Here is a 26218-nt window from a genome sequence, read left to right on the forward strand (position 1 = left end):
TGTGCGTCTTTATTTTGTTTTTTTCGTCTGAGCTGGAATCTAGCCCAGAACTGTACAGCCTTATAGTCCAGATGTTGCTCGCCATTTTTGTGCAAACGGATGAATGATGGAGAAGGGGGCGGACCTACTCTGCACCAATAGCCACACCCACAACTCAGAGGCGAATTGCTAATAAGCTATTACTGCTTTTTAGAAAGTATGTTCTAGAAAACAACCCAGAACTTTTTATTTTGGCTAAAAATACAAAACCACAATCAAAAGACCACTGGAAAGACTTTAACGAGATCAAAAGATGATTAGAGTGGGACAATAAGTGAAGCAGTCAACAATGACTGCTTGTGCATGAATGTCTTATTAGCAGCAAAGTCATGAAAACATTGTTTGATCAAGATGATGAAGCTTTGTTGGTGGCACTGATGGTTGCATCCATGGCTGGTCTGATTTGCATTAAGGAATTTTTTTTTCCGGGAACCTCCTACTGAACTTTTTTATGCCACCACCAGGCACATGACGTGCATTCTTGAACTCCAATTAATCTATGTCAGGGGTCTGCAACCTGAGGCTCCGGAGCCATATGTGGCTCTTTTACCCCTCCATTGTGGCTCTCTGACTTAGGCAAAAAAAGTTTGTAATTTTAAATAGTAACTAAAGCAAAAAAACAGCTGTAAAGTAAAAAATAATGTATGTTTTCAATCTCTTCACAAACAGTTGAAGTACATCACGTACCACTCTGGGATGTTCCAACAATCCATAGAGCGGTTTGTAGTTTAACAAAGTTGAGCCACAACATTTCGACAAATTCGTGATCGCCATGTACCACAGAAAATCAATCTGAGGTCAGTAGGAAGAACCAACATTGATATTTAAGGGATATTAGGCAGATTTTCTATTTTTAAATAAGTTGAAGTATTGTAAGTGCCCCCTTATGCTTCAAAAACACAGTAAAAAATTGCTCTGATTATTGCTCTGATTTAATTTTGTTTTTTTTAAATATATATACATTTCTGGCAGAGATGCACCATAAACTGTTTTTTACTCTTTATATTATCCTTTGTTACATTGAGCTTGATCCTATTTGACACAGGAAATCTTTTATTTTGAAAGGACGTCATAGGAAACTCTGTCAAAAGTTATTTAGAAAGAAGACTATTTTTATTTATGTTTTTTATGCTAAAAATGTTCATTTATGTTTAGCATAATAGGAGCAATAACCTAAATACAAATCAGAGTCTTAATTCTCTAAAGGGTGAGCTAAGACCTTGTGGCTCCTGAAGGGTTGTGATCAGCGAAAAATCAACCCAAATGGCTCCTTGGTTGCAGACCCCTGGCCTATGTTGTTCACACTAGACAAGCAGGGAGGGGCTTCTTCTTCTTTTTCTACTCTTTTCTAGTGCATGTCTGCCACCACAGTTGGAGGAATGTTGGTGGAAGATGTTGAAGTCTTGCTTCAGGCTTTTTCTTTTGACATCTTTATTCTAACATACGAAAACTTGGAGCAAAGGGGCAACCACCCGTATGTTCCTGCCAAAGCCAAATCCCTGATTGGTCAAAGTTCAGCCTGGCTTAACTCTCAGTGGTCATTCAGTGACATTTCATACATAGAACCCAAAAACGCTCATAAACTTGTGTCGCGATGCGTGACCATAAAAGCTGTCGAAACGTCGAAGGCCAATGTTTCTGTTTATATAAACTTATCTTTCAAAGTGCTAACTTGGCCGAGTTTATTTCCGATCCTCCAAAGGGCTAAACAGTAGAAAGGCTGTGCATTATGGGTAAAAAAAAACCCTACCAGTTTGGTGAACCTGAAGAAGTCCAAGTAAAAAAGTTGAAAAACGTCTTGTAATTAAGGAAGAAGTGCAGCCATTTTTTTTCCTAAATATAACCTTTTCTGGGCAATACTGCCCCCAACTGCCCAGTAGTTGCATTGCTTTAGGGCGGTCTTGTCCACCTTCTTTATGGTTCATTCCCGAGTGTCTCATGTGAAATGTATCGATACGCTCCACCTGTTTGAAACGAGCCTACAGAACTATCTCCGTCTGGGTGTTGGATCCATTTCTCCTGCGCTGTGATCTGTTCATCACAGGCATGAAAAGAGCAGTCTGCCTCTGTTTGCTCATTTACAGATAAGCCCCACTGGCTGCTGGGACGGTGACACCTCAGCTGAAGACTCTGCAGAACTCCCAGCCAGCTTGCGGCTGTCAGAGCGTATTCAGCATTCAGTGGCAATTTGCAGAAGATACTGAAGTTTCCATGCATTACAGTCAGCCCCGACTAGTTAGATGATGCAGCAGGACTCATTTTTCACAGATCTGAGACCAAATGTTCCTCTAATCAAAGGGGAAAAGGGAAGGATGAAACAAGAAAAAAGCATGCAGGGGGAAGAGTTTCTGCTTATCTAATTATCTGTTGGCACATTTCTGGCTGCCTCGGCGTGAACAGTACTCACTCAGTGACCCTGGAGAGCTAAATGCTAATGCTGACCAGATGTACCAAGTCTCTGATTAGATTTTGGCCCCCGCTTTGCTCCACAAAATACCTACCACAAGCTGTTGAGAGAATCCTCCACAGATTACCCAGAGGGCTTTCACAGGGTTTTGCTCCTGTGATGAGTTTAAATGTCGCAGGTCTCAGTGTTTGAAAGCCTACTGACCAGATTGGCATCCTTTTTTTTTTTTCATACAATGACAACTTTGTGTTCCTCAGAAACACAGCGAAACCTTCTGCCGCTGAATTTCCTGTGACATCTTTTCTGCCGCTGAAACAGACAGGCTGAATGTCTCTGTATTGAGCAGCCATGTGAGAGCAATTTTTCCACTCGAAGGGATGCTCACTTTATCATGGCCGTATCTGAAATTGGACATGACGTCTTCCTGTTCCGAGCCTCTGCAACACCCTGCAGCTCTGGGTCTCTTCGGCCGCCATTAAAGTTGTTCCTGTTGTCCCCCCACTCTACCAAAGTTTGGGGAAAAAAAACATGGCTGAGCAGATATTTCCAAACCGTAAACTAGCTGAATAATTGATGCATTGTCAAAGAGATGCTGAGTTTGCGGCTGTACTGTAAAACTTTCCTTCCACCAAAAAAATAAAAGTAAAATATCACATTTTTACCTCATAAAGAGCCTCTCAACTCCATTGTTAAATTTATGACTCAATTTAAAGCCTTTTGTCTTAAAAATAAACTCAACAAATGTGCAAATTAAAAAAGAAATCAGAAGCTTCACCCCAATCATCCAAATCATCATATATTCCTGATCTATGAGGGTTTTATGGATGATTTGCCCCCTTTTGCTGTCACTCTTAAGCTCTTACAAGAAAACATTTGGAGCCTGAAGTCTCCATGGTAACAAGTTAGAAGCCAAACGGAAAATTTGCCTTGACTCTGTGACATGTGGATCTACAAGGCCTCTGTGTGTTCCATGACAGCAGGAAGGGGAGACTACAAGTGTCTGCGCAGAAGATTAACAAGTCCAATATTTGAGATGGGAAATTGATGAGATTAAGCCCTGTGCCGCTCACGCCGGCTCCCACAAACGTGTGACCCTGGGCTCACCTTTTAGTCTAAACACAACATGATGTTAGGACAGGGAAGGAGGCAAGGGTCCTGGTGCACGTCCAAAAAATGCAGAGTGTTTATAGTTGGGATGCAGAATAGACGGCTCGCATTCTGCTCTCTCCATATGGAATGTCTCCGTTCTGCTCCTCAATTTTGTGAGGCTGTAATATGTCGTTAAAGGGTAACCGAACACTAAATCAACGTTTCTTTGGCTGTTGACCTTTATAAATGGGCCTTTAAAAATTCTATCTGGTGGTCGTTGTCACATTTCTGACAAATTTAGATACACTTGTTTAATTCCTGAAATTATAGTCAAAAACCATTTTGGTGAACTGGTGAAAGTCCCAGAAATTTCACATCTTCATGCTCTGCAGCTCCAGTATAAAAGCCCCGCCCATCTTTAATTCAGTAACGGTTGGTCGTTATCTTGTTAGCTTTAGCATGGCTCGTAGTTTTTTGCCTTCAGTTGTCAAAAATCTATTACCACAACTTTCCAGTGGACTTGAAAGTTAGGCAACAGAGGTTGATTTTTATGGTACTGAATTAAAGCAAACTCCATTCTGTTGATGGATTTGCAAAGAACATTTCACTCGAAATTGTTTGCTTAAAACGTTACCCTTTATTAGCTTTGATGCTAGCAGCATTTTACCACTCTCAGATACGGGTCTCCTTTGGACCTGCAAACTCTCAGCTGCGCTGGCAGCCCTGCTGTCTGTCAGGCATTGCAAAATCAGTGTCTTGGCTCAGCGGTTCTCAACAAAAAGGTTCTGAACCATGAGCGCCGACCTCAGGAGAATGGAGAAGCGAAAAATCTTTAACCTCCAAAGGAAGTTCTGTGGAGAAACTTCTATCACTTTGCCCAGTACCACTCTCAAAATTGAAAACCCAGCGTACGGTACCCAGCTGACCTAACTGTCAATCAGAGATCCAAGCCACACCTCTGCTGCTCAGTCCGCCTCCACTAGCCTCGCCCCCTTTTTGGCAAATCTGGACTGAGAATGGAGTCAGCCTCCACCTGTCCTCTTTGGTTATCCTTTAAGGTCCAATCGTACTGTAAAAGTGATCCCATTTGTCTTTTATTTACATTAGTATATGTTTTAGCTAAAATTAAGATATGTGTGTCATTTTCTTGGGCATAATTCAGAGCAACAGTAGTTCATTAGAAGTTAACCTCTGAGTTGTGGGCAGAACTGTTGGAAGGACGCCCCTACTTCTCATCATCCATCTGTTTCCTGCTAGCTTACAGCCCCTCACAATCCTACTGGTGCAAAAAAAATATAGTTTTGAGTCACATCCCATCTCAGACGAGGAAGACAAAGACGTTCATGGATCTAGTCATCTACAAGTAGATGCATCAGAATGGGACGGAGCAGGGAGCTTGTTTTTTCTACCTCACAAATATGATTTTTTTTTTGTAAATGGCAATGTTTTGTCTGTTCTTATATTTAAGTAGTTTGAATAAATTGAAATGCAACTTTAATCCTAATTTTCTGAATGTATGCCCTCCATCATCAAAAAAATGCCACAGGAACATGTTTAAAAACGCCAAAAACATAGTTTTCATCAAAGTAGGTTGTTAATAGTCGTTCAATAAAAGGTAAAAATGATCAGTATTTCTTGAACAACCTTCAAGAAACTCGTAATATCTTGCCGCTTGCCAGGCTATCAATATTGATCATGTCTCTCATCATTTAACAGTCTCGCTTCTAGACGCCTGCTGTTTCTTCCTGCCACTTTTGCAGAGAAAAGTTTCACAGTTTCATGGTTTATTCACTATTTGGGGGGGGAATCTGGCCCAAAGCAAACATTGCTGCAAGAATCTGAAGTTGGCTGCAGGAGCATTGTGCCCAGCCCCCACCCTCCAGAAGAATTCATGGAGTCACAGCCAAAAATGTAAAAAAAAAAATGTCTACTGAGGATTTAATTCCTGTAGCAGAGATCCCCTCTGTCCCATTAAAGGTGTCTGCAGAAACCAGACCACCTCTGCTCCTTCAGGTGAACTGATACAGTCAGATACGCCTGTCAGCTCCAAGCTGCAGAAAATGAGGGCTTTAAATGGGAGAAGTCTGCTGCCCGTTTCATTATTTACTTCACATAATTGCTGCTACAGCTGCTTGATCCTTATCAAGTGACTGTTGAAACCTTGAAACAATTTACACGGGATAAATTTCAGCCTTCATTTTTGCAAAATCGCTCGATTTAAAAGCCTTCATTTAGAAGACAGATTGAACAGGAAAGTACCTGAACATGCTTGATTACGGCGACTTTGACGGGGCAAAGTCAAACATTATGCCTCTAGACTTTGAAGGATCCCTGTAACAGAATCATTTGGACTTGCACTTTCCGTGGCTAACCTTGGGGAGAAGTTAGATTACCAAATGGCTATCGTGGCAACAAAGTCATAAAGTTGGAAGGAAACTGGTGAAGAAACATAAGATATTGATGTCGATGATTCAAAATCTTGATTTTACTAGTCATCATTTGAGTGCTTATGCTACATTCACATCGCCCTCGGGAACATGCATTCAAATGACCACTGACGCACATCTTGTGAGTTTTTAAGTCAGTTTTCGGGCTCTATGTACAAAACACACCAATCAAGGCTATGGTGAATCGAATCGAATCAATTCTGGAAATTACTGTTGAAACTCAGCCCTACTGATTACTTACTCAAAGTATGAGTCAAAGAGGGTAAACTCAGCAAAAACCTACAGGTCCAACGGGCCTATTTTTACCCCCAAAGCCCCTAAGCTGGCTAATTGATGCCTTGTTGTCAGACTGTCTGTGGGAATTCATCTCTATACAGGGATGTCCCAACTTCCAGAAATGCTGTCCCATCCATCAACATACAGTATGTGTTGTACAAAGTCGATAGAGTAGAAAGAACACACAAAGCAGCTCTCAGGTTGTCCTTCATGACTTTAGCAGATGCTTGAGATGAAGATTTTCCCCGTGAATCATGGGAAGTTATGACTGTAAAAAGCAGAAGCACTCAGTTTCTCCTTTTGTGGTGCCAAAATCCCTCAAAAAGGATGTGTCCTTCATCTTAAGAACCACCACCTCCCACACACACACACAAACACACCCCACACACCCTTGGCAAATGATGTCTCTTGCACATTTCTCTTTGAGGATGCTGCCTGTTAAGAGCAATGCTCAGATTATGTTTAATGAAGAGTTGGGAGGACGGCCCACACACGCAGGCCTCATTTACCTCTGGGTGTGTACACAAAGGAGTGTCTGTATGCGGCCCAAGTCTGCATGTCGAAGGTGAAAGGTCACCTTACGCTCATGTCTACGAGATAAGATCCCGATGGGACGGTGATGGGTTGGGGGGGTGCTTGAAGCCCTTCAGTGATGGATGGTCTACACCCAGATTTATGGTCCATAAATGGCAATTTAGGATTAAGGATTGTTGTTATTACTATGTAACTATGCAATTACTGGTGAAGCAAAGGACAGAGTCGAACCTGCAGCAGCAGCAGGAGCAGCAGCATGGAATTAGGGCTGCATGAGTAAACAAGCAGAACACTCAACATTAACTCAATGGTCGCAGCACAGTTTATTGCAACCAGAGGTAATCAAGTCTTCCTTTATTGGCCAAAAACAAAAATGAATAAAGGAATAATCAGCTAACTGTGCATTGGTTTAAACCATTCCAATGATAATTGTTTATTATGGCCCGCAGCTATCAAGGGCTGTAAGGACCATATTATTTTTGCAACTTTACTTTTTTACTGGGCATTTGAGCAAATATTTGACCCCCGCCTCATACTCAAAATGTGCACACAACCCATAAAAAGTGAAAAATTATTTGAGCATTGTGAACGACACACATCTCTCCGCACCCACAAAAAAGGTCCACTGTAAAAAAAAAAACTACCTGGATTTTTTGTAATGAAAAAGCATTTTAAGTTGTTAAAATTGGAAGATATAGGTTTTACTCATTAGGTGTAACAATTTAAGTCAGTACAACAAACCAAAATAGTTCAACATTATTTTAGGAGTTGTCAGAACTCATGTCTTGAAGTTGAAGCTGCCAAAGTTCTGCTAACTGTCATGCTTTTGCTGTGAAATGCGGGAACTCCAACTTTTGGGGTTGGTCTTGAAGTAGTCTCAGTATCTGCTAGTGCTGATTGGAGGTTAAGCAGCCTGCCCAGATAAGTGTTCCCTTGTATGTATTTTAGTTCAAATAATGTTGGAAATCCATTGTTAGTGTGTTTATATGAAGCTAACAACATTAAGAGAAGAGCTGTCACACATGGGTTCACATCTCAAGATGTGCGATCATCCTAATCAAGTGCAAGTCAGGATTGCTACAGTTAAAATTTTTAAATCTCTTCAACTTTTATGTGAGTTAGAAAAACTGAAAATTGAAAGTCAGACAAACTTAAAAGCATAACTGAAAATTTCAAGTTTAAGTGCTCAACTTCTACTGAAGTTTGTTGCCTTACAATTTTCAGTTTGCCTAACTTTTCTTTTGTTACAGTGTGACATCCCGGCGGGAGAAACCGTCAAAAAAGTCAACGGGCCCAAATTGTCTTATGGGGCTCAAAAATAAAGAAATATTTCAAAATCCACTAATGGAAACCACAACACAAGTCAGTGATGTCCAAAAGAAGTTTTGAAGTTATTACAGAATAATATAGAATGATTAGAAAGATCCTTGTGAAAAAACATTAGAATTAAAGTTGTCGATTTTGAATAGCGTTAGCGTGGTTAGTTCACATAAAATCTCCTGTTGCTCACACATTTTTAACTGGAATATTGTGAAAATTGAACACATGAATTGTTGGTTCAAGCTGAATGAAAGGATTTGACATATGACTACATTGGGAATGTGGGTGTGGTTAACAACATTTGTATATATGTTTGTTTGCTTCCTGTATCTTTGCCGAAGTCCTCCACAGACTGCAGGGCAGTCCTGAGTTCCTCCATCATGGACATTCCGCCACTCCATCACGATGTCTCCGCTGCAACAATAATAAGCAGAAGAAAGTGTGGCATGTATTAGAGTCTCGGAGAGGCCACAACCTGGAGCGCGTTTCTAATCCGCCACGCCGCAGCCCTGAGAAAAGAATGGCTCACATTCTGAGCGGAGCTGTGAGTGTTTGTTTTTGATAAGGCTTGTTGGGGGAGTTTGGTGCCCAAACTGAAAAACTCCAGAGAGAACTCTCATCAGCACAGAACTGCCAAGCTTTTCAATAAGCAGGAATTATGCATGACCAGATGTCTCGATAGGAGCCGCCTCTGTGGGCTCCTTCTTTTTTTAGATTTTTATTTTTCAAGAATTGTCTGTTTCATCAGCGACTTGAAGATGAATGCACTCGTTCACGGCTGCTATTGTTTCTCTTATCTGGAGAGTATGAATTAAAGCAGAAAAAAAAGCTTCTCCAACAAAGGGACCCTCATTCATTAGCCTTTTTTCCCATGATCGACTGCTGAGATTCTCCTGATCGTTTACCATGAGTTCAGTTAACTAAATAATCATATGATAGGATTTTTATGTTTTGAATAAGACACAGAAACAGTTTTTACTTTGTGTAGCTCACATGTGATATGTCTGGGTCAAGAGATCAGACCAAAGAGGACAGCAGAGTAAAAAAAAAGAAAGCAAACTCTGAGGGCCGTGCATGGATGTTTGAGCTGATTTATTGTAGATCTGCTTGAAAAAGCAAAATGCACATGAAGTCTTTAATCAAACGGTTTCCCTGCAATCTTCATCGGCATGCAGATGAAACAGCAGCGATGCAGCACTAAACTCAGTCAGAACATTTCTCCCAACCATCAAAGCACCCGTCCCTGGAAACTCGGCTAGCTTTGAACAATAGGAACTTGAAAACGCGAGCTCACACCGATCAAATGAAAACAAGTCAACACTGTTTGGCATCTCTAATAAAAATGTGTTGAATTTCACATGAATGGAGCTTTATTCTGTTGAGGGACTGTTGTGTTCACCAGAGACAGAAGTCTTTTTTTTTTGCACATGACTCACAGTTTTAAATAAAGAGAAATGTGTTGCATGTCTCGGGAGTCTCCTTTGCCCCCGGGGGGGAAATGACTCAGAAGCACAAGGCTACAGTAGCTAATCATGGGACATCAGATCCCACTAACATTTTTTTTCTCTTCTAATCACCAGTTACATCTAAGATATAACTGTACATTTCAATGAGTTTCTTAAAGACCCAATCAAATCGTCGTTTGATCTATTTGTAAAGTGTTCCTAGTTGTCTTTTGATCATAATTATGCAGCTTTTAGCCAAAATGTAAAAAAAAAAAAAAAAAGATTATTCTCTATGACGTAGTTTCTGCAATAGTTTATTAGAAATTTGTCTTTGAGTTGTAGCCCGGAGCAACCCCGATCCCCCTTCCCGTCACCCATAACCAAGATGTTTTCGTTCACAGTCCCCCTAGCTTATAATACCTCACATCTAAGTTAGAGCAAGGACCTTGTGGCCCGCCCAGCGGATTTCCTTCATTATAAATCTGCCCTTTTTAAAACAAATTTTGTCTCAGTAGTGTTTTAATTATGATTATGATGTTTTTAACCAAAATCCCACAACCTAAATGTCTTAAAAAGCTATTTTTTATGTTGATCTGAAGCTTCCGTCGTGGCTTTTGGAGGTGATCTGTCCCGGACCCCCCCTGTCTGATTATGGTGGCCCCATGTCTCGGTAGCGTAAATCATCACCACTGCTCCACAAAACTGTCTAGCAGTTTGGTTTAGAGCTGGATGTCAGCTCGGACGAGGAAGCTCAGAGCTTCGCGGACCAAACTTTCACCGATCCTCTACAGCTGCGGTCAAATGAGCCGCCGTTCGTATTTCCGTGGTCACATCAGGAAGCTCTGTGGAGTCTGGTGGAGAATTATCCAGCGTTCTCAGTCCTGCTAAAGTAAGTATTGTATGAAACTCACGAAAAAATCCAGTGATGCTGATTTGACCACAGAAATGCGAACGGCAGCTCATTTGACTGCAGTAAACGAGAAGATTATCTTCTCTTCTCGCTTGTTGGGCCAGATGAGGGGTTTAGTGCATGTGCAGCGGAGCAATCATGACGTTTTAACTGTTCATTAATTTAAATAGAGATTTTCTGCGACAGTTTGATTGACAGATTTAAAAGGAGTAACACTCGGAAATGCGAAAGTGAAATTATTTCTTATTACATTTGTTCTCTTTCATAAGAAAAATGCCACAAATACATGTTAAAAACTCAAAAAACAAGATTTTCATCACAGGGGGACTTTAAAGAAATACTCAGAAATTCAATTTTTCAAATTCAATAGTTTTTTGGGGGGCACAGCGTTTAGCGCTCTTTCCTCACAGCAGGAAGGTCCCTGGTTCATGTCCCAGGTGAAGGACCTGAAACAGAATCACTAACAGGGGACCTTTCTGTGTGGAGTTCGCATGTTCTCCCCGTGCATGAATGGGTTTCCTCCAGGGCTTCCTCCCACCTTTCAAAAACATGCTTTATACCTTAATTGGTTAATTGCCCCTAAGAGTGAAGATTCCAGATCACCTTTATTTATCCCCGCAGGGGAATTCTATAAATGAATGTGAGTGTGTATGATAGTGGCCCAGCGACGGATGGCGACCTGTCCACGGTGTATCTTGCCTTTGCCCAGGAGTGGCCAGTATAGACTCCGGCACCCTCATGACCCCAAAAGGGACAGAGCTGTTTAGGAAATGGAAAATCAGAACTTAATTCTTTAAATATCTGTCCTCTATCATCAGAAAAACACCATAAGAACATGTTTCAACACCAAAAACACCTTCTTTTTCATCAGAGTGGGTATTTACTGGGTGGTGTGGAGATATAGTAAAACTTGCTGATAGACATGAAATGTGTCTGCATTTGGATTGCGCTTTTGACAGTCTCGCAAAAACCTGATAGCGTCGATTGTCCACAGGGAGGATTATCTGCAATGTAAAATAAACATGCGGTCCCCTTTTATCGCGGTTTGCCGCTCCGCTACCCCCACAGCACGGCACCGGGAGATTGCAGTTTGGGAGGGCCTCCTTTCACTCCTCGCTTGATAGGAAGGCGTAGCGGTGCCAGCTCCTGTCCCGCTCAAGATCTTCATCAACACCGCTGAGGGAGCACGAAACACTCTGAGTAATTTGAGGCCAGACGGCATCATTACAGGCTGGGTTCAGACAGGATCAGCGGGGTTGGGGATAGCAGCAGTTCCAGCATCTGGTGGGTGACATACAGGAATAGCTTGCACCAGATAAATATAGCTGAAGACCCAACAAAAGACCATGTTGCCTCAAATGAGGTTGGCAGCGGGGGGCGGGATACGTAGGATGGAGAGGGCTTTTTTGTTGTTGTTTGCGTGTGAGGGCATGCATTCTTTATGTGCTGTGGTTCACACAGATTTCAGTGTTAGAAGGCCGGAGCAAGTGTCGTCATCTCTCTTTTTACGCAGGCTTAAAATAACCAGAGGAAATAATGTGTCCAGAGAATTTGTTTTTTGTTTTTTTTTACTCACCCCTTGGCCGTCTGCCGTCTGGAATAAAGGAGCGACCTGTCGATGGGCCCACTCAAACACACGTCACTGCTTCACAACTTTACACAGTCGAGCTCTTTGTGGAGAGAGGTTTCACACCCATTTGTTATGGCAGATGCTGAGATGTTAAACGCATGAGGGGGGAAGGTGAACAGACGATGAAATAGGAGATGGAACTGAACAAATTTGACAAATCAGCTAAAATCAGTTGTATTTTGTAACTACAGAGAGAAGATTCCTTCTTTTAGACTTTGGAATTTTTGCCTCTCCTTGGTTTATCGGGAAAAATAAAAATCCAGACTGAGAACTTGTGTGATGTATTAGAGTTTAGCTCAGTGCTTTTCAACCCTTGTATCGCAGTACACTAGTGTGGGAAATTACTCAATTTCACCTGATTGGTCTAAAAAGCATTTACAATTCCCAGAACATTAGTTCTGTGTTCATCCAAACAGGACCAGGTTTCATACCAAGAACTTAAATGGTAAACGTAATATACTTATATAGTGCTTTTCTACCTTCTTAGAAGGCCCAAAGAACTTAAAGTCCCATTCACTCATGAAGACACACTTTCAAACAATAACTGGCTGACTGGTCCATCTCTGTTGCATTGACACAAAAAAAATAGAACGTTCATTAATCAACTGGAATGTTTAACTGGCCTCCATCATGTCTGGATCTCAAGTCCGTCCCTCTATTTCCAGTCTGTTGACGCATCGATGCTGGGGCAAAAAGCCAGACAAATGGGAAACAGGTCTGGGTTTCAAAATAACATTTTATGACATACCCACACAATAATGCACGATAACGCTGCAGAGAACACTGGTGTCCATTTTTGCTAAAACCTTTGATACAAAACATGCATTTTATAAGGTCTCTGTGAGGAAGGAGAGTACGTGAGGCTTGATTACTTAAGTTTTGGGTTAGAGGAGAAAGAAGACTGAACTACTCAACACTGGGGTGGCTGGACAAACCATTCCTCTGGGAGCCAGGGGGGATGGACCGGAGAGCCAACAGAGACAATGTAAACTAACTGATGGTCATGGACCTTCCACGCAATGCAAGGGAGATGTACTGCAAAAGGACCAGTGTATATTCTGGGTAGCATTGGCGCCAACCTATAACGACCAGTAGTAATGTGGGATTCTGTGTGTAGCCCGGGTGGAAACCTTCACTAAAATAAACACAACATAAAATATAAATATCAATAAATAATAACTCCTCGGTTTAATACACCGGCAGTGCGTCTTTACGTCTGTGCGTCAGACGCAGCTGCGTAATGAGGTCACGTGGCCAAGCACGCCAAATCGGAAGTGATAAACTCCGCCCCTAACAGGCTGCCGGGAGTAGCTCGGGGCATGCTCAGGGCGAGTTTGCTGGAGGGGCCAACTACCAGTGCCGACCCGTGGCGAAAGAGCGTTTGAGAGCAGAGTTAGACTACGAACTGGCCAGGTGTTGATGGCAAGCTAGAGCCTGGAACCGAAACATAACTTTGGATGTCATGGAAAATTCCTACTCCACTAAATACTTTCTCCTGCTCTGGTCAGGCTGGTAGGAGGCTTTTTCACAGCCGCCTTTCTTCTTTTTTCTGTTTTTTTGCCCTTCGAGCGACCAATCTATATACGTAGTTGGAGCACGTTCTTTCTGTTGGACATTTGGTCGTTTTTGAATTTTCTTTGGACTCGAGAACAACTGGGTGCATGGACAGGTCACCCAGTCTGTTGGACTTTAACCAGAACCTGATCCATAACACGAACTCTTCTTTTTTTGGGATCTTTTCTTTCCTTTGAATGGCCATTCATGTAATTTATGTATATCATGTATATTTGTCTTTTTTTTGTATGTTTTTGTTATTCTAAAAAATATATGGTACCAGCAAAACACAAAAAACCTTGTCTCAGTCTCTCCCTCCACTCCTAGAGTCGGATTTGGTCTTCTGATCTAGCCTACAGAAGCATTGTGCTTAAGCTAAGCTATTGGGACACATTGGTTTCATGTGTCTTGGCTAAGGACACTTAGACTCATGGACCATTTTTGGCTCATTACTTTCATTTTGGTCCAACAGTTCAACCCCTTACTGTCTCCACCCATCATTATTGGAGGTTAATCATGTAAGTCAGCAGTGTCCAGAAACCCTGCCTTATCTGCTGCTGATAACCTGGTTGGCTGGAAAATATGTTGGACACCAGCCCTTGAGGACTGACTTTGGACACCCCTGATATAAGTCATCAATCTAACCAATCAGACATGGTTATTGACCTCAGCTTCTTGTGCCAACTTGGCACAGAAAGTTTCTCAGTTCCAACAAAACCGCTAAAAATCCTGTTTGGAGGTGTAGCTTCCTGCAGGATCCAGTCTCAAACTGTGTAAAAATTCATAAATAATGGAGCTTAAAGACACAAGTCTGTCCTGCATCAGTGCCACCGGTTTAAAGCTACTTTTCTTATTATCAGAATCATCTGAAATTTTTTTGATAATGAAAATGATCAAAGAGTTACGATACGTCAAAATGCGTCTGTTATTTCGGTGATGTCAGGGACATCTATGATGTTGAAGGGTTAGCATGAACACGTTTTAAGAAAGATTTCCTCACAACCTTTTCATGAAGATTGTAAACCGTCCTTCATACTCTGTGGTGTTTCTACGTGACCTTGTCTATCCTAAACATATATAACTCAAAAGGTCGTAGGTCATTCATATAAAAATCTTATTGAAGACGGCCTATCCTTGTGTTCCTTCCTGTGTAAACACACTCGGCCCTTTCCAGCTGTGAACTCTTCCACCGTGTTTGTTGAAAAGTCCCTTGTGTATAACGGTGTGCAGGAATGTCAGATCTTTCTTCACCTCTGCATGTCCTCAGGCATTACCCGAGTTTCATAAAATCTACAGAGGCTGTAAATAAAGCAGTGAATCATTGTTTTTGTCAATAGAAAGATGCAATAATGTGAGGCAAGAGTCTAAATCTCTGACTCAAAAATCAAAAAGACACAAACAAATGATAGGTGGGATCACTGGGAACCCAAAACAACCAGTAGTTTTGTGGTGACTGTGCAAACTAAAACACCACGTTGTGTCAGCTTCTGACCATGGGAGAAGATCTCTGGGAACATAAAAGCAGCTGACCATGTGTGACCTCGGAGCGCCCTGTGTCCTCACAGCCAAAAGAGCATTCCTGACCTTCTGTTGGGATTGATCTCTATTGTATGAATAGACCACAGTGACCATGGTCTAAATGCTGTTTGTTCAGTTTACATTTGGTGACCCCAAACTGCTATGTCTTCATAGCTTTTTGTCATTCACGAACTTCTGAACTGAAGAAAACACACAATGATTTAACAGTTGGAGCAACAAAAACAAGTTTACAATGTATTTCTGAAGGTAGAAACGGAAAATATGAAGGGAACCAGGAAGTTCACACAGTCCTTGTCTGGTAATTTAATGTTTTAACACCAGAGCTGTCCCCGGTGACAGGAAATGACCGATCAGTCTTCGACCATTTGCCCAACTAATCTAACTCCTATGGATTCTGAAAATGGTAAATGGTGTATACTCATATAGCCCCGTTCTGCCTTTCTTGAAGGTTCAAAGTGATTTTAATCATGTTTGCATTGAGCAGACCGGTACAGTGGGATCTGGTTCAATCCGGTATTTTGAGCTTTTCCATTGTTAAATAGACCCAATAAACAGTTCCGACTTATATCTCTTGAGGGCACCCCATCTGTTGTAGGTCCATAGAAAAATAGAACGGGATGGTTGGGGTGGAGCCACTGTTGCGACCTGTTGATTGGCAGAAAGTGGTGACGACTTAAGAAAGTGCCAATAGAGCAGTAAACTAGCATTTCTGTTTTCTTCTTTTATTTATTTTATTTTATTTAACCATTATTTAACCAAGAAAAATTATCCCATTGAGATCCCTTGATCTCTTTTTAAAGTGAGTCCTGGTCAAGAGGCAAAAATACACAAACTCAAACAGGTCATTGAATTAAAATACGCTAAAAATAAATAAATATGATGAAATAAAACATAATAAAACACATTAATTAACTAAAAACAGTTACAAATTAGTGATTTTGTTTCCAGGTCCTTCATAATAACATCAAACTGAGGCGTTGTGAGCTTTGAAAGCTGGATTGTTTTTTGGAGAAAGTTCCAGTCTGTAGGTGCCCTGTATTGAAAAGCCATCTTTCCTTTTTCTGTCCGAACAATCGAGACAGACAGCAAGTACACGCCCTGAGACCAGAGAGCATAAGGTCCATCTGATCTGTGCTGCAGAGCCACTCTCAAATATGATGGAAGAAGTCTGAGGAGTCCCTTGTATATAAATTTGTGCCAGTGTGTAATCCTATGAACAGCTAAAGCTACTTTTACAACGGATAGCACCAATATAGCAATAAAGTTAACGAATCGCTAGCTATGGGGTGTGGACTTCAAACAAGCTCACTTATGATTGGCAACAGTAGTTCCTCTAAAAAGACTTAGACTAATCACTGTTGAAAGGTTGCAATATGGTGATAGACATATCAGGTAATGATGGAGAAAGTTTTGACCTGATTTCACGCGGGCTGGCGGTAATGCATTTCCTATGGGTGATGTCAACACCTTCATATGTCCAGTAATCTATGTCAATGATCACTACAGTAGTAAAATGTCACATATCACTGGGAAGATACTTTCCAGCTTTATATACGCCCTGCATCATTAGTAAAATGCCATAAGAACATGTTGAAAACAGTTTTCATGACTAAGGAATACAAAAAGAAGAGCACACAACTAGTCAACTTGTTAAAACAAGTAAGCCGTGCTGCAGCTGATACGGCCAGGAGTTTGTTTGTGTTTATAAACTGTTTTCTGTGGTGTTATTGGAGATGGATGGAAAGTTAACAGCCAGTATCGCTTTAAAAACACCAGATGCCAGTTCACCAGTGAACATTTCGTAAATGTGTCCTTTAAATGGATCGGATTCCTGAACTGTTGAAATGGGATTTTGACTCCCCACCTGTTAATGAATTCATAATAAGGCGACCAGCTGCTTTTTCATCACCAGGTTAAGGAAAAGAACATTTATCAGCTTTACTTATTAGTGTCAGAAGGGGAGGTGTAGATAAGGAAGATGAGTTTCAGTGTCGGTCATCACATTTTCTGCAGCTTTCCTCCACAGGGACCAAAAAAGAAACTAGAAAAAAGTTGTAAAAAAAACAAAACAAAAAACAGAAATCTTTGCTCTTTGACATGTGAGATCCAAGTTTTGGGGACAAGAATATCTATCTATCAATAAAAAAAATGTTTACCAGACTTGATAAACTTTCCAGAAAAACAAAATGAATGTTCGCCGCTGCGCAAGACATCATCAACACCGACAGCCCATCAGTTACGTGAAGGATAATGGTTTCAGAAAGCTGCAAGGACACAAAGAGTTTGATGCAATCAATCACAGTTGCAGAAAAATGAAAGACTGTAATAGTACTGGGGTGTTTTTTCTTTTTTTTTCTTTCTCTGCTGAAGATTTGCCTGCTGTAATCTATCACACGGTCCTTTTCTGGTGGAAGTCTCAGCACAAACTTGCTGGGCAGCTGTTGTTGCAGTGAAGTGTCAGTGTAATCCAAATGCAGCTACTTGTGAGGAGAAATAGTTTTCTGGCGACTGAAAGCGGAACATATTACATCCCCTGTTTGCCGGTGATAAACCCAACGCAGTGACTAATGCCACTGAAGAGTCTCTGCTTTGCTGAAGCATTTACATGAGAATAGGATAAATTGCACTTGTGTTAGTAAATGAAACACCCAGTGTCAATCATGTTTATGAAATAAAGAAAAAAAAATCAGGCCTGATTCAAGTATCTCTGATTAAAGCTGATAATGAGCATCGTATATTTTATGGAAAGAGAAGCACTTCAGATTGCCACCCCTGCATTCAGCTAGCTAAAAAAAAAAAAAAAACCAGCGTGTGCACGGTAAAGACATGTTTTGATAGGTGTAACCTCCCTTCTTCTTCCAGTTCAAACTTAAGAAGCAACTTCTGGAACAACCACCCACTCTCTGTCTTCAGCGTATATTTTCTCAGTGTTTTACAGGCCTGCTTTTAAAATGGCATTAAATTCAGTCCACATTCTATTGAAAGAACCACATTCTCTCTGGAAAGTGGAAATTCTGCAGCACCGCCAGAGGACTGTGCAGACATATGTCTTTGTGCATGCAGGTCAGCATTCCCTCGCCTGTCATTGAGCTGGATTGAGGCAGTTTGGAAGCTCATGTCGAGTTTTAGGGGGGGAAGCTGCAGGAATGAAATGCAAAACAGCTGCTTAAGTTCTGACATGACTCTCTTTTTATTGATTGTTTCTATACACTGTATTTACTGATTGTAAATGAAATAAAATCCCCGAATGACTAATCTTACAGGTTGCCACAATTGTTAAGATTAAATAAGTACTGCTGTTTCCTAGTTGATTAGTTTCGGCTCTGATCTTTTTTTAGCTTTCCTGTCTATTTAGCATAAGTCTAAATATTATTTAACCCTTTAACGGGCACCTTAGCTCTAGTGTTGACATTCTTACTGTAACGTTTCTTTTTTTTCCACATTTATTTTATTGATTTTTGTATTTGCAAACCGGTACAAAAACTGCAAAAGGAATTATGCATAATGACAGTAAACCCCTATATCAGACAGATATGTTCACAAAATAATAAAGAGCCACAACAAAAACACCAATGAGCTACATTGAAATAAAATGAGACAAAAACAGACAAAACAGTGTAAGCAAACAGAAAAAAAGAAAAAGGGGAAAAAATAATAAAATAAAAATAGGTAACTGTTACAAAAACAGTGAGACCATGATCGCCCTCCTCTTGTAGCCAAAGATAAATTACTCTTCAACACATGGAGTGTTCAGTCCGTCAATATAAACAAAAAAGGGTCCCATGTTTTGTGAAATTCCCTAAAAAGGAACCCTTCGGTGTAAATCCAGTATTAGAAAATGAAGTATTTCTTTAATCCACATTGTGAGGGATGGGGAATTCGAAGACTTCCATCTAAGTCAAATTAGATCCCTTCCAAGCAAGGTAACAATAGAAGAGTGGACGCTGATGAGGAAGATGGGACAAATGGCGGAGGTTCACCAAAGATAGCTGTCAAAGGATTGGTCTCTATTATTTTATTTGTGATCTCGGATAGAGATCACTTATCATAACTTTTCAACCATTCAACTAACATATTTACAGCAGATTCTGAAACAAAAAATAGCAGCTTGTGCTGATCTGCAGACATTAGTGAAGTGGTAATAAAAACAAAGTAAATTAGCCAATTTTGTTTGAAAAAATTTGAACTCAATGTAATGGATTCGGAGCGCCGGAAACACCAGACCGCAGAGGTCTGATGTGATTGGATGCAGTGGAGGTTCCTCTCCCACTAAAAGTTACATTAAGACTCCAGCGGTCGCATCGGAGCTGTAAGGCTTGTTGTGGGAGCCCGGAGTAAATCTGTGTGTCTCGTTGGTATATCAGTGCAAAGCTGAAATGAAAAGTTGTTTTTCTCAACTCATTCATTATAATTGTGTAATCGGTTGATGAGTTACAGCATGTCAAAAAGCATGTTTTTTAAGTGTCGACATATGTAAAGGGTTGAACTCCTCTGAATTACCATATGGTTCAGCTTCTGTCAGATTTTCCTTCTGAACCCCCTTTCTATTTCTGCATGGTGACTTCCAATTGGCCAATCCCTCAACTGATCAAAGATAAGTCCTGTTTGGTGGTAGATTTTCAAACAACATACACAAATACACCGGACAGATCATCTCTGACATCAACCATATGATTCTGAGCAGTTCAAAAAAGTATGCTTGGCCATTTTGACTAGAGTTTACACCACTTAGCAGATCAGAGATTCCAAATAAATGCTCATGGATGAGCCAAAATTAAGAATCTGACAAAGGTATGTAATCAAGTCTATGAAAACTCTCCTTCATCCAGGATGATTCCATAACAAAACGTTTTAACAGAGTTGTCTAGACGTCATTTTTTAAGTTGAAACATAACAGAAAATAAAATTTCATCATGCTTTAAATATGTGCAGTTTTTGGTGCAACTTTTTAAATGCTCACTTCTGAAACCAGCCTCTAGTGGCTATGTGAGGAACTACAGTCATAACTTCCAAATTTGCTTCAAACTCAGGAGCAAAATGTGAGGGCTGGTATCCAAACAGAAAAAATATCATCAAGTTTAAATGTGCTACAGCAACCTTGAAGGCTGCGATAGACTCTTTGCCTTTTCCGGCTGCTCACAACAGCAAGGACAAACCAGCAGAACTGTGTGAACCTGCACCACATCAAGGATGCGAGTTTTCAACATGATACCCTTTAGTCTGCAAACTATCATAACATTCATGTCTGCCTGCTGCTCTCTCCAGCAAAAGATTCGTTTTCAGAGTAAACACAGCCTCAAGCTCATATATCTGCTGTCAACGGTGTGCAGACTTTTCATAGGTTGTGGTTTCGCTTTTCCAGCACTATTTAGCTGCAAGTCCAGCATTGGATTCTGGAGTTGAAGCTTTGATTTATTAATAATACAACCTATTGATAGAAGGAGTCCTGGGAAAAGTGTAGCAAATGACTGCAAAAGGAAGCAGTAGTTGTGTTTGGTCTTTGAGGATGGATAATGGGTTTGTTTTTACAACCAAAAAGACACATTTTCAGTGACATATCAGTGGCAGGATGCAACAGTGCAGCACTGTAGAAAGCTTTTTCAAAACAAACTATAGTCGGGAGACGAACAAACCGTTTCCTGGAGACACCGATTTAAAAAAAAAAGCCTAAATTTTTCCATCTAAGAACTAAACAAATTTGAATAAAATTCAACATGTCAGAATGATTTATAAAAAAGTATTTGTTCAGATTTTATTTCATCTTTGCAGATCTAAACTATATATACCGTATTTTAACTCTACAGGATGCATCAGATCATAGGGGTACAACTTTAATGAGTGGCGTATTTTCTAACTTGTCTTATATAAGGCGAACTGAACTATATGGCGAGATAAGTCAGTCTGCCAAACTTTATTAACTGCATTCAGTGTAGCAAGAACTTGTTTGAAGCATGCTTAGCCATGTTCGCATATTCACAATACCCGTAACTCCTTACCTTGTTTGGATGTAAAACACATACATAACAAGAATAGTACCATTAAAACAAATGTACTGTGACTATGCTAACTTCCAACCTTGCTAGCAACATGCTAAAAAAACACAACCCAAAACCGTTAGCTGCGTTAGTGTAATCATAATAACACAGAACATTGTTTGCAACATAAAAAAACTGACTGATACTGCTAAAGCAAATGCTATTGACTCCCATAACATGTTAAAAAAATAAACTCTGACACCGCCGCATGCTAGCCACATTAACCTGCTCTCCATAACACCCACTTCTATTTGCAAAGAACAGACTGACATTTTGACAGAGCGCTGTGTACCTTTCAGAATCACTTTGACATCAGTAAACACATCCAAAACTAATCCAAAGTGTTGCTTGCCAGTGCAAAACCGCTTTTCTCTGCAGATCAGCTAATTCACATTGATCGTGTAAGAAAGGGGTGTCAAGCTCAGTCGCACAGAGGGGCAAAAGTCCAAAACACAACTTAGGTTGTGAGCCGAACAAAATAAACATTTATTAATAAAACATGTTTCAAAACATTTAAAAACATATTTTTTTAAACAATGACTAAAAACAGGCAGGAATAAAATTCCAGAAAAATAAATTTATACATTAAATAACTCTTAATATTTTACTTTCCATGTGTTGTCAAATTATACAAGTTAGAAACAAGCGCAAGATAACATCAGGACATTGATAACAATAAAATAAAATTATATGGAGGGCTAGATATAATTGTGCGGTGGGCTGGGTTTGTTGTAGGTTTTAACAGAAACACCACAGGTGGTAAAGGTTCAAAGCTTAAAACGCAAAAAAATAAAAATAAAACAAAATTGTATCCATTTGGGTCACTGGTTATATTGGTCTTTTTCAACCAAAACAAGAGTATTTTTCGACTGAAATGACAGAGAAGGATATGACGTTCCGGTCTTGGACTTCCTTCTGGGCAATGATTTTCAGCCACCATCTTTTCTTCCACCAGCTCCAACTCATCCAATTAGAAAGTGCTCTGGATCTGAACAATAAAGAAGGCTTATAAGTGTGCGGAAAATATGGAAGAAATATCTCTGAACGATATGTCAAACAGGAGCAAGCTTCTTTCAGAGACAATTTTTCAACAATCATTCAAGTATTTTTAATCATCAAAAATAAAAAAATCATTTTTAAGTGACTTTACCATTAAAGTTTTTGCCAGTGAATCCAATATCACATACTGTAGTCAATTAAATATATGTTTTTGTTCAATTTTAACCCATTTATTATTCTAACCTATGATGTAATTACTTAGTACCTCTCTCTGAAAAATTATGTAAATATGTGACGCATCTTATTATTTTTTTAAACTATCACTTTTTGTTTCTAACTGTAATGCTGCAACATGGACATTTTAGCTTTTTGGACAATCTTATCTTATCTTATCTTATCTTATCTTGTCTTATCTTATCTTTCTTCTGTATTGCATTGAATCCATTTGGAACTCCAACCATTTGTGTTGCCTCAGCCCTCGCCCTGCTGCTGCAGTTTAGTGTTTTTCAGACGTTCAGGATGGATTCTGTTCAGTATTACTGTCACATTCACAGGAGATAATAGTCTAACCTTGACATGAGCCGTCCTTCACGGGCTTCTCTCAACTGCATGTCATAAACTATTGATGGTGGTCTGCATTTGAACTCACAACTGACTCCTGAGTCACATCACTTCACAGTGAGGTCATTTGGAAACAATCTCGGAGGGCCCCGAACCATCTGTCTCCCTCTGAAAAGAGGGGATTCTGGGTGATATGTTCTGCAAAAAGCTGTGATTTTGGATTTAGCAACAAGTCTTTGCAAATCAGTATAAAGCGTTGCGGCTATTGTAAGTTCCTGCTTTAGGTTTGTGGAAAAAATACATGTCAATTTAATCTTTAAATATAACTGCTGTTTAAATTGTATTTTTATTTATTTAAATATATTTATACCCAGAAGAAAACTGTTCTTAGGTTCTTTAGGGTTAAAGTGAAATGATAAAAACGTAAACACTTTCAAGACCTCTTTGAAGATTTACACAACAAAATTGAAAAACAATAAAAATAATTGTTAGTCTTATATCAAAAAAACTTCTAAACCTGGTCAGCTTTCACACTGCACTTTTAGGAGTGGACCTAAACACTCGACTGTATGGTACTTGTGTTACCAGAAAAGATGGTGAAAAGTAAAGAACAACAACAGAGACAAAAACCCAGATAGAATCCAGTGTTTGTGTTCTATGACTATAATGCCTACATGTCTGCAAGGATCAAAACATTTTTCATCTTTGCACTTTTTCAGATTTTGTTCTATAATCAGCTTTTTTTCCTTTTTTTTAAACTATTTTTTGCTTTAGCCTTGGGTTTACTTCCTGTGTTACACAGGCGTAAACTGCAACAGCAACTGCTCATCTATGTTCTTTAGACTCACCAGGGTTTTGTTGGTTTGGCCCACACTAGAGTTCAAAAAAACTTCCAGAACAAGCAAAACAAACGTAATCTGCTTTTTTGCTTTTCAGTAGTAAATGTGCCAAAAAAGGATTTTTCTGTTGGTTTACACTTTTTCATCGAGGCACATGTTGGATGTTTTCCTCTTTAACATGCCGATGTAAACTTGCTGCTGTGTTCGATTTTACACACTCTACAATATTTTTACACAGAAAGCAATTGCCAGGGAAATAAATAAAAATAGGAAATAACAACGTTTTTTTAAGTAAACACCTCAACATTGTGGGTGTAAAATGAGCTCAAATTATTACATCTCTACTGCTACATTTCAGAGCAAGTGTTTAACATTTCTGATAAGCTTTCTTTCATGTATTTGTTAAATGTATTCAGTCAATCAATTATTTGTATACTAGTAGAACTTTTCATCAACATGCTGTTGAACACAAGGTGCTTAACAAAAAAGGCATTGAAGAATAATTTTAAAATAAATAATTGAAAAAAAAAAGAAAATAAAATTAAATTAAAAGTTATGACACAACTTCACTCAGCACCAAATGGGCTCATATGTTTCTACATACTTCAATCTCTTGGTCCCATTGACTGTATATGAGAACTGGATTGAGTGACCCCTCCCCCCTTGCATTCTAAACAAGAAGTACCCTCTGGCTCCAAGAAGTCAAAATCCCATAAACTTCTATAAAGAAATGAACATCCATTACTCAGTCCTTGTATATTTCAGAATAACCTTTCTTACTCTTATAACTTTTTGACACGTACTTGCTAATCCTAATTTTCTCTGTAGTTTAAATTATTCAAGTTATAAAATGAGCAATCAGATTATTGACATCATCCTGTTCCAATACGGCGACATAATGAAAAAATGGTGACTGAATTGGTCGGAGCTCATTTTCCGTGGGTGATGTCATACTCACTCAGTCCAGTTCTTAAATACAGTCAATAGTTGTACATCTCCTCCGGTAGCAGACCCCTGATGTAGGGTCTGAGAGTAAGAACATCCACTTTTACAGTTTTTCCATTGAAGCTTGGCGCTCTTGTCACATTCATAACTCAGACACTGATACGTTTGAAAAGCCAGCTGGAGAAGACAAGAGGCTTTTAGTTCAATAGGTATTTTATACATTTTTTTAACAAATACTTTTGCCCTCATTCCGAGAACTTGGATCCCAGCTGAAGGACAGATCTAACTCAGAATTTACAGGAGCAGCCCAGTGTTCTCTGAAACGGCTCGACCTCCTGCTGCGTCATTTATAAACCTACTCTGTTTGGGTTTGTCAGCAGTCAAGACCCCAAAGGATGTTGTGTAATGCTGTATTTCTACATCTGTTTAGCACAAATATGAAGTCTTTCATTTGAGTGCAAACTCTTGATTGCATGTTCCGGCTAGCTCTGAACTTCAGAGTCCTGTCATGAGTTCCAAACTCTTGAAGTTACAGACATATAATTTTGTGGAAGAAACTACTGTCATGGATTGTCTTTCTCAGGACGCACACCGATACCCCCTGGGATTTCTTCCTCTCTTGAATTAGGAGGTGGAGACGCCTGTCTGGAGATGCTCGATCGCCCCATTAGATAACAGATGGAGTTAAATATAATAGCAGACCTTATGAGGCTCCTGTCAGGCAGGGAGAGCTTCTGGAAACAGCTCCCTGATGTTCTGCCAAGGCCTTTTGGTGTAACATTGAATCAGATGCTTCCAAAAATGAAATCTCTTTTCCACCAAAACACATCTTTTGCTCACCAGAAAATCCCCCTCCGCTTTAAGAACACTACGTACTTTCTCTTGAGTCTTTCTTTCCGTTTTTTTTTTTTTTTCCTCTGCAGCAGTTCGTCAAGCGTTGGCTGGAACAGATTTTAGAGGACACAAAGGCTCCTTTTACAGTAGCCATATGAAAACTAACTCTTTGTGCCATTTGTTTGGTTTGGTTTGTTTTTTTTTAAGGGGGAGGTAGTTTCCTCTGCTGCTTTGGGTTGGTCGGCCTCACCCTCTGCGCAGCGCAGTTTGCTTGTAAATGTTTAAAAAAGAGATTTCTTTCTTTTACTTGCTCCAAAAACCACCTCAAAGTCTGGCAGAGTTAAAGGACAAAACGCAGTGTGGAGCCGCACAACATTGTGTTGATTGCGCAGGCGTTGTGCGCTCTGAAAGTAAACTCTGAAGCGTGCTCTGTAGTTTCAAACTCACCGCAGCTGCTGGACTTTGCACATGAAGACCGTGAGAAGTCGGTAGCAGCCTTGTAGCACAACACGCACCAAAAACCGTGAAGAAAGCATCACAAGGAATGTGTCTTAGATCATCTTTATGTCATTAGGCCCAACGAGATATATCACTAGAGAACACACGCAGGCTTTCTACTATAGGCTATTATTTAGAAACCAAAATGCATACGTGATGCATTGTTGAGGTTTTATTTAAATCTCCACACAGACTGAGATTTACACAAACTGTTAGACTCTTCAGTCCGTGTTTATAAACGGATCGGTGGATAGCCGACATTGCTGTAGACTGCTAGTGCCCGTTGGGCCGGTGTAGGTACCACATCTACTCGGGGT

General features: G+C 40.0%; 1 protein-coding gene across 1 annotated transcript in view; it reads left to right on the forward strand.

The window, feature by feature from the left end:
- Positions 1 to 26218, forward strand: part of cspg4 (chondroitin sulfate proteoglycan 4) — a 91912-nt gene that overhangs the window by 1046 nt on the left and 64648 nt on the right. The window lies entirely within an intron of this gene.

Source organism: Oryzias melastigma, linkage group LG6, assembly GCF_002922805.2.
Source record: "Oryzias melastigma strain HK-1 linkage group LG6, ASM292280v2, whole genome shotgun sequence".
Lineage (NCBI taxonomy): Eukaryota > Metazoa > Chordata > Actinopteri > Beloniformes > Adrianichthyidae > Oryzias > Oryzias melastigma.